The following is a 13,029-nucleotide window of genomic DNA, read 5'->3' on the forward strand; positions in this document are numbered from 1 at the left end:
GATCTAGTTAACTAACGTTTTGTTGACCAACCGTTCATTCTTTAATCTGAATGGCATAAACTTGTAGCGGTATACTTATGCTCAGTCATGAAGTTCGTGTGCTTTTAATCTGCAGGGTTCATTGCGATCTGGTTATGCCCAGAATATGCGTCAGTGAAAGACATGAGCTCGTGAACGGCTATTGCGTCCACGAACTAATCAATTCAAGGTAGTGGAAAACAATCCTTAGGATATGCCTTATAGAGGTTTGAGAAATCAATGCAAGTTCTCCACTTTCCATTGGGCTTGGGACCAAAACAGGGTTAGTAACCCAGGCTAGATATTCTACTTCCCTTATGACCCCACACTTAAGTAAGCGAGCTACTTCTTCTAAAGCTTCTGACCCTTAATTCCCCAAAAGCTTTCGCTTATGTTCCTTTGCAAGCACATTATTCCTATCTAGATTAAAAGTATGAACCATAACATTTGGATTAATTCCCACCATGTCTTCATGTGACCAAGCGAAGATGTCCAAGTTATTTATCAAAAACTTGACCAACTCCTTTTTCCTTTCAGTTCCAAGATTCTTTCCAACCTTTACAACCCATGAAGGTACCTCTGGGTCGATATTGATTTCCTTGAGGTCCTCCAACGTTTGGAGCTCAGACTTGTCCTCGCCTAATCTCGGATCAATGTCATCCTATTGGGAAACCTCGTTATCTCCTTCCCGAGGTTCTTCTGCCCCATGGGCAATTTCCATTACTCGAGGCTTCTCATTCCCCTCAATGATGACCATTGCTTTCGGCACGGGTTGCGATTTTACCTTCATAGCAATGTTGTAGCATTTTCTTGCAGCGAGGTGATCTCCTCTTACAATACATATACTTGAGGTCGAGGGGAACTTCATTGCTAAATGTCGGATTGAGGTGATAGCTTCAAAAGTCATCAACGCGGGCTGTCCCAAGATTTTTTTGTAGGCAATCAGGCAGTCGATTACAACAAACTCAAGCATTTTAACAACTCACATATCATCTCCTAGTGTCACTACAAGCCCAATCATCCATATGGTTGTTGTTCCCTCTCCCGAGAATCTATATTGGGTCATCGAAGTCGCCTTGAGATCGGCTACAGATAGCCCCATATTTTCTTGGTTGGACCTGAATAGCACATTTACAAAGCTCCCATTATCATTTAGTATTCTCCATACTCGTCGATTAGCGATCTGAACGGTTATCACCAGCGGATCATTATGCGGGAGCTGGATATGGATATTGTCCTCTTCTGTGAAAATAATTGGTTGATTCTCCAACCACTGTTGTTTTGAGAACCTTTGCTCCATAACGAACTCAGTACCATTGTGGGTTTTCACCTCTTGTATGTACCTCTTCTGGGCCCCATTACTCGTGCCCGCCAGATGATGTTCTCTGGAAATAGTGGCTATGTCCCTCCCTTCTATTGGAGGAGGGGAAATCTAATTTCCATGATTTGGTTAAGCATGGGGTTGACTAACCAGATTTTCCTGAGCTGGTTGAATGTTTTGCCTCGCTGGCTGATTGGGAACTACTCTGTTTCAGGCATATTGGGCTAACGGGTCGGCTCAGATGAGAGTCTCGATCTCATCTTTTAGCTGATGGCAATCATCAGTATTGTGGCTGATGTCATTGTGATATCAAAAAAATTTGGTTGGGTCTCTCTTCGACCTCTGGTGCCTCAGGGGCTCTGGTTTCTTCCACAGAGGGCGATCAAAGCTTGCCAAGAAGATACATTCTCGTGTATCTATGAAGTCGGTATAAGCGGTGTAGATGGACTAGTTCTTTTCATCGAGCTTATTCCTTTTAGTGCCATTCTGGACGCCTTCATTAGTCCCCTTCCACTTATTACCCCATGTCTGGTTATTTTTGGTAGCGGGCTGAGCCATAGCTGCAACATCCGTTATCGCTCCAGCAGGCTAAACAAGGGTCTGGATTGTTCATGCGATTGCAGATTGTGCTTCCTCTAAATTTATCCATTCCTGAGCTCGAGCCAACAATCCATCTACACTCTTAACTCATTTTCGCTGCAGTTCTTTCCATAAATCACCTCCTACTGTGATCCCTGTCCTCATATCCATGAGCTTGGAACTGTCATCATCATCTCGAGCTCGTGCTGCTGGATTGGTAAACTGGTTCAAATATGCCTTCAGGGACTCACTTGGTTGTTGTTTGATGTTGGCCAATGAATCGGCTTCAACACGAGCTTCCTTCATAGCTCAGAACTATTTCTTAAACCCGAAAGACGATTTTTTCCACGAGGTGATTGAGTGTTTCTTGTGCTTATTGAACCATAACTTGGCTGATGAAATCAGTGTTGCTGGGAACAAGATACATTTTAGGTCAAATCTGACATTGTGGGCCATCATTAACGTGTTGAAGGTCCCGAGGTGATTGGACAGGTTGATGTTTCCATCATATATGGGCATGGTCAGCATCCTGAAGCCAATAGGACACGGAGCTACAACAATGTTAGGAGCAAAAGGCTTGAGCTCCTCATCAAAATCACAATCATCGACTCCTTTTCTAGACAGGAGTTTCTTCATATATTCTTCCACTAGGGCTAGCCACTCAAGGGTTGGATCCTTGGGGTCTGGGTTATTTGGAAGCTGATTATCAGCTCCCATCCCGTTGTACACGTTAGATGGGTTATTATCCCTCCAAGCTTGAGCTCGGTTAGGCGGAACGTTCCCATTGTCACGTACAATAGATGAATCTCCCCTGGCCTGAGTGTAACTCAAATCATCGTGGCAAGCTGGACATCCTCTTTGTGAGTTCAGATGATCACGTAAGTTAGAATGTGAGTTGGAGCGAAGGCTTTGTGCAGAGCTTAAGTGATTCTTCAGGTCACTCTCATGCCTGCCCCCGCGTTGGCTCTCTGTCCAGTAGCTACCATTCACAAATCTTACAACTTGTGGCTGGGATAGAGGACCTGGATTATTAGCATGAGACCGTGGGATATAAATGTCTTCTGGGGGGGAGGATTTCTCCAGCTATCCCCTCGATCTGTAACATCTCTCTTGAGTGAGGTAGTGTTGGATGCCGAATCGACGATGGAGGATGCCTTATTGGTGAAGCTATCCTTGTTCCATCGGGATGGACTAGATTTGCTCGCCCTTAGTCTATTGTAATTTCCCGGGTTGGAGCCAGTGCTGATTCATTTCTTTGAGTTGGAGGTTCTGGCCACGGAAAAAATGGAATTGCTGGGATGTCTCGTCTCCTTGAATCGGTCCCAGCCCTCCCTATTTGGCCAGGCTGGTTCCTGGGAGTATGAGTTGAGTGATCGTTCGTGCAAGGGTTGGTAGGTTGAACATTCCGCAAGATCTGTTCAGTAACAACCCGAAATATAAAAGACCAAAATTATGCAGAAAATTAAATTTTTTTACTTTAGTTCATCTTATCGAAAACCCATACAAAAAATCTTTTAAAAGATTTGCACGCTTTTAGTTTAGCAAACTGAAATACAAGTAATTATCCAAAGAATTATAATATAGTAGTTATCCCAAAAGTCATATCGAGTTTTCAACTTTATCTTTTCAAAATGGTGATCTGTAATGCCCTGGTTACCCCAGGAAAATTACTGTGAATGGTGAGCCGGAAATTTAACTCGCTACCCGAGTCCTTTGGTTAAAAACGTGCTTCTAGTGTTATTAACAGGCTAAGGTGGAAAACCAATAAAAAGGAAAGGATATATTTATTTAGAACATAAAACTGTTCATGGGCCCATAAAAAACATTTACAAGTTATTTACAACTCAAAATGGTAATTACTGTTTCAAATTTACAAACCCCGCCAACCTAAGCGGCAAAAATAGGGTAAACCCCCTAGTTCCTCTGAGAACTCCTTGGCCGTGGTGGTCAAGCGGCCGCATATGTACACAACACAACCTAAGCTCTCCACTCAAGGCTGGGTGAGTTTTTCTTTCCCTTTACCTGCACCACATAACACCCATGAGCCAAGGCCAAGCAAGAAAACACAATATAGCATGAATATAATATCAACAATGATCATAATAATCATTCAGGACTTTCAGTCCAAAATAGAGGAGTGACAATTGAAAAGTCACTAAGGTGGGTACAACTCCCTTTAGCCATATGACGATAGGGTCACTGGGGCTTAATAGATAAGTGAACCTTTCACTAGCTTAAACAGGATAGGTGCATGATGACTAGTCACCAACATAACCTACCTCATGACCATAGAGTCATAACCATGGAACACTATTCCCTAGCCATGTGACAAGCAGTCACCTAGGCCTTAGGCCCTGGCTCTGAGTAACTAGTCCTAGACTAGCCAAGCACTTATAAGTTTCATCGACCTTAGAGTGATTCAACACCGATATCAATTAGATTCATTCAACGCTGATATCGATTAGATCTAATCTTCATTCGGCCCCGCGTTCAGGACGCTTATGCCATTTCTGACTCTTAGGTCAGTGATACGCGACCAGTGCCATCCCTGACTAGTCAATGCCATACACAAGTAAACAACATTCACTAGCATTTAATATGCAATCAATGTCCACATTTATCAACCAACATGCCTCACAAACAATCATGCATGTCATATACACAGGGTGCAGTTTTCTTACCTCTGATTTGAGCGAGAATGAATAAAAGAACGACCCCTGAGAATGATCTGACTTTTAGTCCTTTAGCGGTCACCTAGTCATAAACAAATATGGGAAACCATCAATAAAATGAACAACAAAGGTTCCCAAACCAAGATCTAGCCTCCGGGACATCAATCCCCACTAATTCGGGTAGTAGGAACAATCCCGAGGCCTAAAACCAAGTTCCTGAAGTCAAAACACTCAAACGGGCTCAAAACCAACGAAGGGATGCGGCCCTAGCACCTTGAGCCGTGGCCCCCAGCCACTCCAGGAGCAAGGGCTGTGGCGCCCTATACATAGGGCCGCGATGCCCAGCAAGGCCAAAACCCTCCTCCTGCTTCTTCAAGTTAGGGCCGCGGCCCCCAACCCAGAACCATCCACAAACTCGGTTTCCATCATCCCAAACCCTCCAAAAACATACCTAAACACTTCCAAATCCACAAATCAAAGTTCCCAAGCTTCCCAATGATCCAAAACCATTAAATCCCGAGGCTCAAACGAACCAAAAACTCAATGATTCACAAAAACCAATTCTAAGCTTAGAAACTCTAAAAACTCAAAACTTAAAACTTAGATTACCTTTGATTGGGTTGTTTCTCGTCAAATCCTTCGGTCAAGAAGCTTCTAATCTTTCCTAGAATATCTATGCCTCGATCCTCGCTTGATTCCGACTCCTCGAACTCGAGATTTCTTCAAAAATGCCTCGAACGGTAAAATGAACTAACGGGAAGAGAGAAAGGATTTTCTAACGTACGGTTCTATCTGACAAGCTACTTCAAGCTTAAGTAACCTCAAATAAAACCTAGTGCTCGGGGTCCCGAAATCACCCCCGGGGACATTATAGTCAAAATTCCCAGAATTTCCTCCTGATCTCAACAACTCCCAATTTATCATCAAATAACATTCTCATAACTCAATATCCCAATAAAAGACCCCCGTTATGACAAAACTGCTAATTTATAATATAAGACCGTCTCATGCCGAATAGCTCGAATATATCTCCATAATAATGAGATCCCATTCACAACTCACAATATACACCAGAATACACAAATATGCCCTCAACGGGCCAAATTACCAAAACACCCTAATAAAAAAATTTGGACCCACATGCATGCATATAACGTCATATTATAATATAATTCACATAAACATGCATATTATTAGTTAATGGCATAATTAAACAGTTATGGCCCTCCCGGCCTACTAATCCAGCCATTAAACCGCATTAGGTATTTCGGGGCATTACATGATCCATCAAAACAATCCATAGGTCAGACCACATGTACATATTCGCAAGCATACTCCGGCGCTCACCATTCCATCTTGCTCTTACCTACAACATGAATAACTAGGTTAGCAACAAATCTTAGTATGAATAGCCTTACAACACAAGTATACTAAACCCCGATAACGAGTTGACCTAAGGTAGTTACCACTACCGGTCACTAGGGTATTGGATAAGTTCCAACCCTATCACACAATTTTATCAAATAATAGCCACATTAGAAACTAACACTTTGGTTGTACCTAACAACCAATTTCACACATATCATAAAACCTACACTCAGAAAATCCCAGAACATTCAAGATATATAATTACACAATTTAATCAATTCAAATAAACACAAAGGATCCTGGCTCCAACTCAGATTCGATCTTAACGTCCTGGCTCTAACTCGGATTATATTACCGCTGCCCAGGCTCCAACCCAGACCATTTCATTTTTTTTTCCCTGGATCCAACCCGGACTATGTCTTACCCTCATCCTGGCTCCAACATAGACTATGTCTTATCCTCATCCTGGCTCCAACTAGGATTTTATCTTACCATGTTCTGGCTCTAACCCATACTATATTTTACCATGTCCTTGCTCCAACTCGAACGGTATTACACTAAGGTTCTGGCTCCAACCCGAACCCACTTACCATTAAGCCGCATAATACATAAGCATTACAAAGGTTGGTATCAAGCATAAGACCCAAACAAAACAAGTGTAATCTACTACTACAAGCACACACTAGTATATTCATGTTATAGCCAAGAAAGGGAAAGACTAACTTACATGGATTCCTTAGCTTCCAGCTGAATCCTTAATACGGCTAATCGTTTTCCCATTGGTAGTTACTATAATTAATATAGTGTACTCGGATTAAACTATGGTATATACTTATAGCTAATATTCTATAATAGTTGCACTCAATCAATACTCATAGACTCTATACAGTAGTCTTCCACACACTTCATAATCTATAAAGGTTGGATTTTCGTTTCGGTCTTTAAATTATTGTAGGAATCAGTCTCAAAGTAACACACTCTCCATACCTTGTGATGTAACATTTCTTCGTGAAGAAACTATTTTATTTGATCATTATGTACTCTTGTTTAGAATCAAAAGAGTTAACAAAAATTTCTTTTTAGAAAAATACCACAATTTTTCCCTCTTTTAAGAAATTCACCATTTTATTTTATAATATAAAAATACTCCTTTTTTCCTTTTAATTATTAATTTTTTTTTGAAAAAGTTACCATTTGTTTATAAAGATTCTTTTTGGCATAACCTTCTATTTTTACCATGTTTAAAAGATAGCCTAAAACTTCTTTTATGATATGTTTGAAAAGAATGACAATTGGACCCTTAATTTATTAAAATGGTAAAAATCATATTTATTATCTCAAAATGATTTAGAATGATTTAATATCCCAAGTCCTTAATTAATTTCATAAAAAAAACAAATTTCTATTTTTCACATTTTTAACTTTTAACTTTTAATTAAGTGATAAAAGTTCATTTTCGAACCTTTGCCATATCTCGAGTTTAGTTAAAGCCCCGGAAAATTTTCCACTTATTCCTTTCCATATGGACAGGAAGTAGGCGAAATCCTCGCATCAAAACTCGTTTTAGATTGGGAAAACCAACCTCCCAAGAACTTCATTTCATTATGGTCAGTATTTTATATTTTCTAAATTTTAGGGCAAACTTTAAAAATTTATTCTCTTAAACCGTAACATATTTTTCTCTCAAAGTTAAAGGGACCTTTATAAATATATAAAACATCATCCTATAAAATTTTATAATTTTTAGGATAGTATAACCGACTCAAATATTTAATGAAATTTGGGCAGTGCATGCTGCCTAGTATTTTTTTCCAGATTTGCATCACAATGCCGAAAGGTGCATAAATTGAGCTTAAAAAAAATACCTTTTTGTGATTTTCCAAAGCCTAAAATTAAGTACTCTCAAAGTACCACACAACTATATAATTTATTTTTACAAACAGCAGAAAAAAATGCGATCTAACCCGTTGGAAGTCAGACCACGAATTTTGGCAGCATGAATTTTTTATCACAACAATACTACCATGCTCTCTCGCATAAACCTAGGCCACAAGCATGCATGTAAATCATCATACCACACAACTTCAAATCTAAACATAACAATAAGCTCAAAAAATATTAACATACCCTATACGACCATATCTAGAAGAATAGCTAAAGAACTTAAGGAAAGCAAACATAAGGTTTTACCTCTTGAAGCCCTAGCTTGGAGATGAGTTCCTTAGCACTTCAAACTTTTCCCTTGGTGTTCTAAACCCCCAAAACCGAGCCCCAATACCATAATACATATTTTAAAAAGAGGATAGAGTAGAAAAAATAGGTGATGGACAAGAATATGCAAACTTTACAAAGTTCCTTACCTTGTCTTGCTTTGATCACAAAAGATGTTCAAGCTTTGAGATCTAGCTTGTATGTACTCCTTTGAACCTTTGAAGCTTGGTACTTTCCTCTTGAAGTTCTTCTTCTCAAAGAAATGAGAGTAGCTATAGAGAGTGTTTCTAGTTTCTTAGAATATGAAAAAAAAAATGCATAAATGAAGTGAATAGAGAGGGGGTGTTCGGTTGAGTGAGTAAGAGAGAGAGAGAGAGAGAGAGAGAGAGAGAGAGAGAGTGATAATTAGAAGAGAGTTGCTTGTATGGAAAGCAAAAAGCCTTTCCTATACTTGGACTTTGAATAAAGGAATTTGTAAGCTAGAACAAGCAAGCCCTAGGGGCTCTTTTCCCTAGTCTATGTCGTCCCCCCTATCTCTCTTTGCCCTCTTGATTTTACCATTTTGTCCTTCCCTAGTTGTCTCCTAAATAAAAGAGCTCAAGGACCCTATGGTACTTTCATACCCTTTATTTTCCTTATTTTTAACCTATAGATTTTAAATTTTCTTACAAGAATTAATTTAAATATTTTGTAACCAAAAATAATATTTGTCACACTATTAAAAATAATTGTCAATTTATCTCATATTGACCAAAATGCCCTTCAAGGGCACAGCAAGAATTTTTTTTTCACCCTTAAGCATCATTTATTAGAATTCAAACCTCAACCAATTTTGTAAAATTTATTGGCTTAACAATAAATTCCCCAATTGCCTAAAAATATTATTATGCCATAGTATTTTTCCTATTTTATTTAATCTGATAATTTTCTCCCATTAGGGTTTACCCCTTGGTCCAAGACCAAGTTTTTCTTTGCAAAAAGACCAGATCATTCACAAGATCCTCACAATGGTTATAACAAATCATGAATTGTCTCAAATTCATATAATATTATAAAAAAAATAATATTTCACAAAATCTTTCACCGGCTCGAACCGTCTACTAACATGTGTTCAAAACACAGGACATCACAATACCTACAATTTATAGAATTTTCATCCTCGAAACTCTAAATAGGTGGGGATACAACTCCCACATCTCGACTTCCGTCTCCCAGGTCTCCTCTTCAATGTCGTGGTTATACCACTGCGCATGCACCAAAGGTTTCGTTTTGTTCCTTAACACCTTGTCTTTTCGATCCAGAATTGCTATAGGTTTCTCCTCATAACTCAGCTGAGGTTTCAAACTAAGTTCCTCGTAACTAAGCACATGGGTGGGGTCGTTCACGTACTTCCTCAAAGTTGACACATGGAACACATCGTGAACTCTAGATAACACAGGCGGATGGCCACGGGCGGATGGGCTAGTCGATATGCCACCTCCCCATTGCGTTCCAAAATTTTAAATGGTTCGATGTACCTAGGACTCAACTTTCCCTTTCTCCCGAACCTCATGGCCCCTCGTAGTGAAGCTATTTTTAATAGCACTTTGTCCCCTACTTCAAATTCTAAAGGTGTCGACGATCGACATATTTATGTTGTCGATCTATAAAGGTATGTAACCTCTGGCGGATCGACCTAATATCCTCTGTAGCTTGGTCTACTTCTTCTAATCCCAAGAATTTTCTCTCACCGGCCTCATGCCAATGGATTGGAGATCAACACTTTCTCCTATATAGTGCCTCATACAGAGCCATCTTTATTGAGCTGTGGTAGCTATTGTTGTAGGAGAACTCAATTAATGGAAGTTTTACACTCCACAAACCCTGAATATCCAACATGAAAGCTCTCAGCATGTCTTCCAAGGTTTGGATCTTTCGTTCGCTCTGGCCATCTGTCTATGGATGGAAAGCAGTACTGAACTTGAGTTTAGTTCCCAATCCCACTTGCATTTTCTTACAGAACGTGGATGTAAATCATCTGTCATGATCAAACACTATAGAGATGGGAACTCCATGTAGTCGCACTATCTCAGCAATGTATAAGTCTGCCAACTTATCTGCACTGTCTGTTTCTTAATGGGTAAGAAATGAGCAGATTTTGTCGATTTGTCAACAATAACCTAGATCGCATCGTGCCCTTTTGGAGTGTGTGGTAGCCTGGTGACAAAGTCCATGGTGACCATCTCCCATTTCCACTCAGGGATCTCTTGCGGCTGTAGTAACCTTGCTGGTCACTGATGGTCCGCCTTGGTTTGCTGACACGTCAAACAATGTGCCACATATTCCAATACGTCTTTCTTCATTCCCATCCACCAAAAGTATCTTTTTAGATCCTGATACATCTTAGTGGTTCTCGGATGCATAGCGTAAGGAGTATCATGAGCCTCATAAAAGATTTGTCTCTTGATCTCCTTATCATTAGGCACGCATATTCTAACCTTGTAACCCAACACTCCATCTTCTGAGATGTGAAACCCTAGTCGCATGTCTTTCTTAGTATCATGCACCAGTCGTTGGATCCACGAATTTGCGAGTTGTCCCCCTTGGATCGCTTCCATGATCGTGGATTGCACGGATAAATTTGCTAATCTACCCACTAATTTTTCCAAATCCAATTTGGAGATATCGGTTTGTAGTTCTTGGGGTATTTCATTCACTGTCATTACATACGCCATTGGCTGCCGACTCAACGCATCAACTACTTTGTTAGCCTTGTCTAACTGGTACAGTATATCGCAATCGTAATCGTTAAACAATTCCAACCATCTCCGTTGTTGCAAGTTTAACTCTTTCTAGGTGAAGAAATATTCCAGACTCTTGTGGTCCGTGTATATGTTGTAGTGGATCCCATACAAATAGTGTCTCAAGATTTTTAATGCGAACACTACCACTGCTAACTCCAAGTCGTGTGTTGGATAGTTTTTCTCATAATTTTTTAGTTGTCGGGAGGCATATGCAATCACCTTCCCATGTTGCATTAATACAACTCCGAGTCCCTGAGCTGATGCATCACTGTAAATGGCATAACCCTCTGTACCTTTTGGGATAGTGAGCACTGGAGCAGTCATTAATCTGGTTTTTAACTCTTGAAAACTTTATTCGCACTTGTCTGTCCACTCAAACTTGATGTTCTTCCGGGTTAGTGTGGTCATAGGCGTTGCTATTTTGGAGAAACCCTCCACAAAGCGCCTATAATACCCCGCCAAACCCAAGAAACTGCGAACTTCCTGTGCATTCTTCAAGGCCTTCCATTGTCTTACCGCTTTGATTGTTTCCGAGTCGACTGCAATTCCATCTCCTGACACCACGTTCCCTAGGAAACTTACTTGAGTCAACCAAAATTCTCACTTGGAGAATTTGGCGTACAACTTCTTCTCACGTAATCATTGTAAGATCAGTTCCAGGTGCTTGGTGTGTTCTTCCTGGTTTCGCGAGTATACGAGTATATCATCTATAAATACGATCATGAATTTGTCTAGATACCCACCCAATACCCTATGCATAAGATCCATGAATGTCGTTGGTGCATTGGTGAGTCCAAAAGACATTACCACGAACTCGTAGTAGCCATACCAAGTTCAGAATGCAGTCTTGGGAATATCTTATTCTTTTACCTTCAATTTCTGGTAGCTTGATCTTAAATTGATCATCAAGGATATCGATGCTCCCTAAAGTTGGTCGAATAGATCATCGATTATGGGCAATGGGTATCGGTTCTTGATTGTTACCTTGTTAAGTTTGCAGTAGTCTATACGCATCCTCATGGAGTCGTCTTTCTTTTTCACGAATAATATCGGGACTCCCAATGGATAATGACTTAGTTGTATAAATCTTTTATCTAGGTAGTCTTGTGATTGCGCTTGCAGTTCTTTGAGCCCCACTGGTACCATCCGATATGGTGCCTTTGAAATAGGTGTGATACTTGGAATCATCTCGAACTCGACTTCTTGGTCCAGGGGTATCCCTGAAAGATCCTCAGGAAACACTTCCAAAAATTTGCACACCACTGCTACCTCAGTTGGTTGTAGCTTAGTCTCTCCATCATTGTCTATTACGTTTGCCAAGTACTCGATACATCCATCGTCCAATAGTTTCCTCACCTTCAAAGTAGAGATCATAGCGAAATTCTTCTCTCGAGCAATGCCTTGAAACACAAATGGTTCTTCCCCAGGTGGATTAAAAGTCACCCTCCTTCAATTGCAATTCACCATTGCTCCGTATTTGGTTAGCCATTCCATACCAAAGATAATATCGTATTCATGTAGATCTAATACTAACAAATCCACTGTCAACTCTCGGCCTTCTACCAAGACTGGTACGACCCTAACCCAAGACCATACCAACATGTCCTCTCCCGAAGCTAAGGATACACAACATATAGTTTTCATAGGCTCAAGTTTTCTATCTATCTTTTCAACAATGGATGCATCAATAAAAGAATGAGATGCACTAGTGTCCATTACTGCATATGCTGAGTTATTAGCCACAGGAAGCTGACCTAACACCATGTCGGAAGTCCCAGCACCTTTATCACCCTGGCTGAGTGCGTAAGCTCACGGTGTAGCTCCAATTGGCTTTGGTTGGTCGTTCCCTTCCTTCTTACCAAGATTCGGGAAATACCTGGAGAAATATCTAGGTTTTCCACAGGTGAAGCAATTATTGTTGCATCACATGCCTGAGTAGCGTCGGTTGCATTTGTTACATTATGAAAAATAATTATTCTCTCACCTTGGTTGTTTATTGAAGTTTGAACTTCGGTTTGGCGAATCCATTCTTCATTTGTTATTCCCACCATTGGAAAACCTAGAGCTCCCTCGAGCA

This window comes from Humulus lupulus, chromosome X (genome assembly GCF_963169125.1).
Source record: "Humulus lupulus chromosome X, drHumLupu1.1, whole genome shotgun sequence".
NCBI lineage: Eukaryota > Viridiplantae > Streptophyta > Magnoliopsida > Rosales > Cannabaceae > Humulus > Humulus lupulus.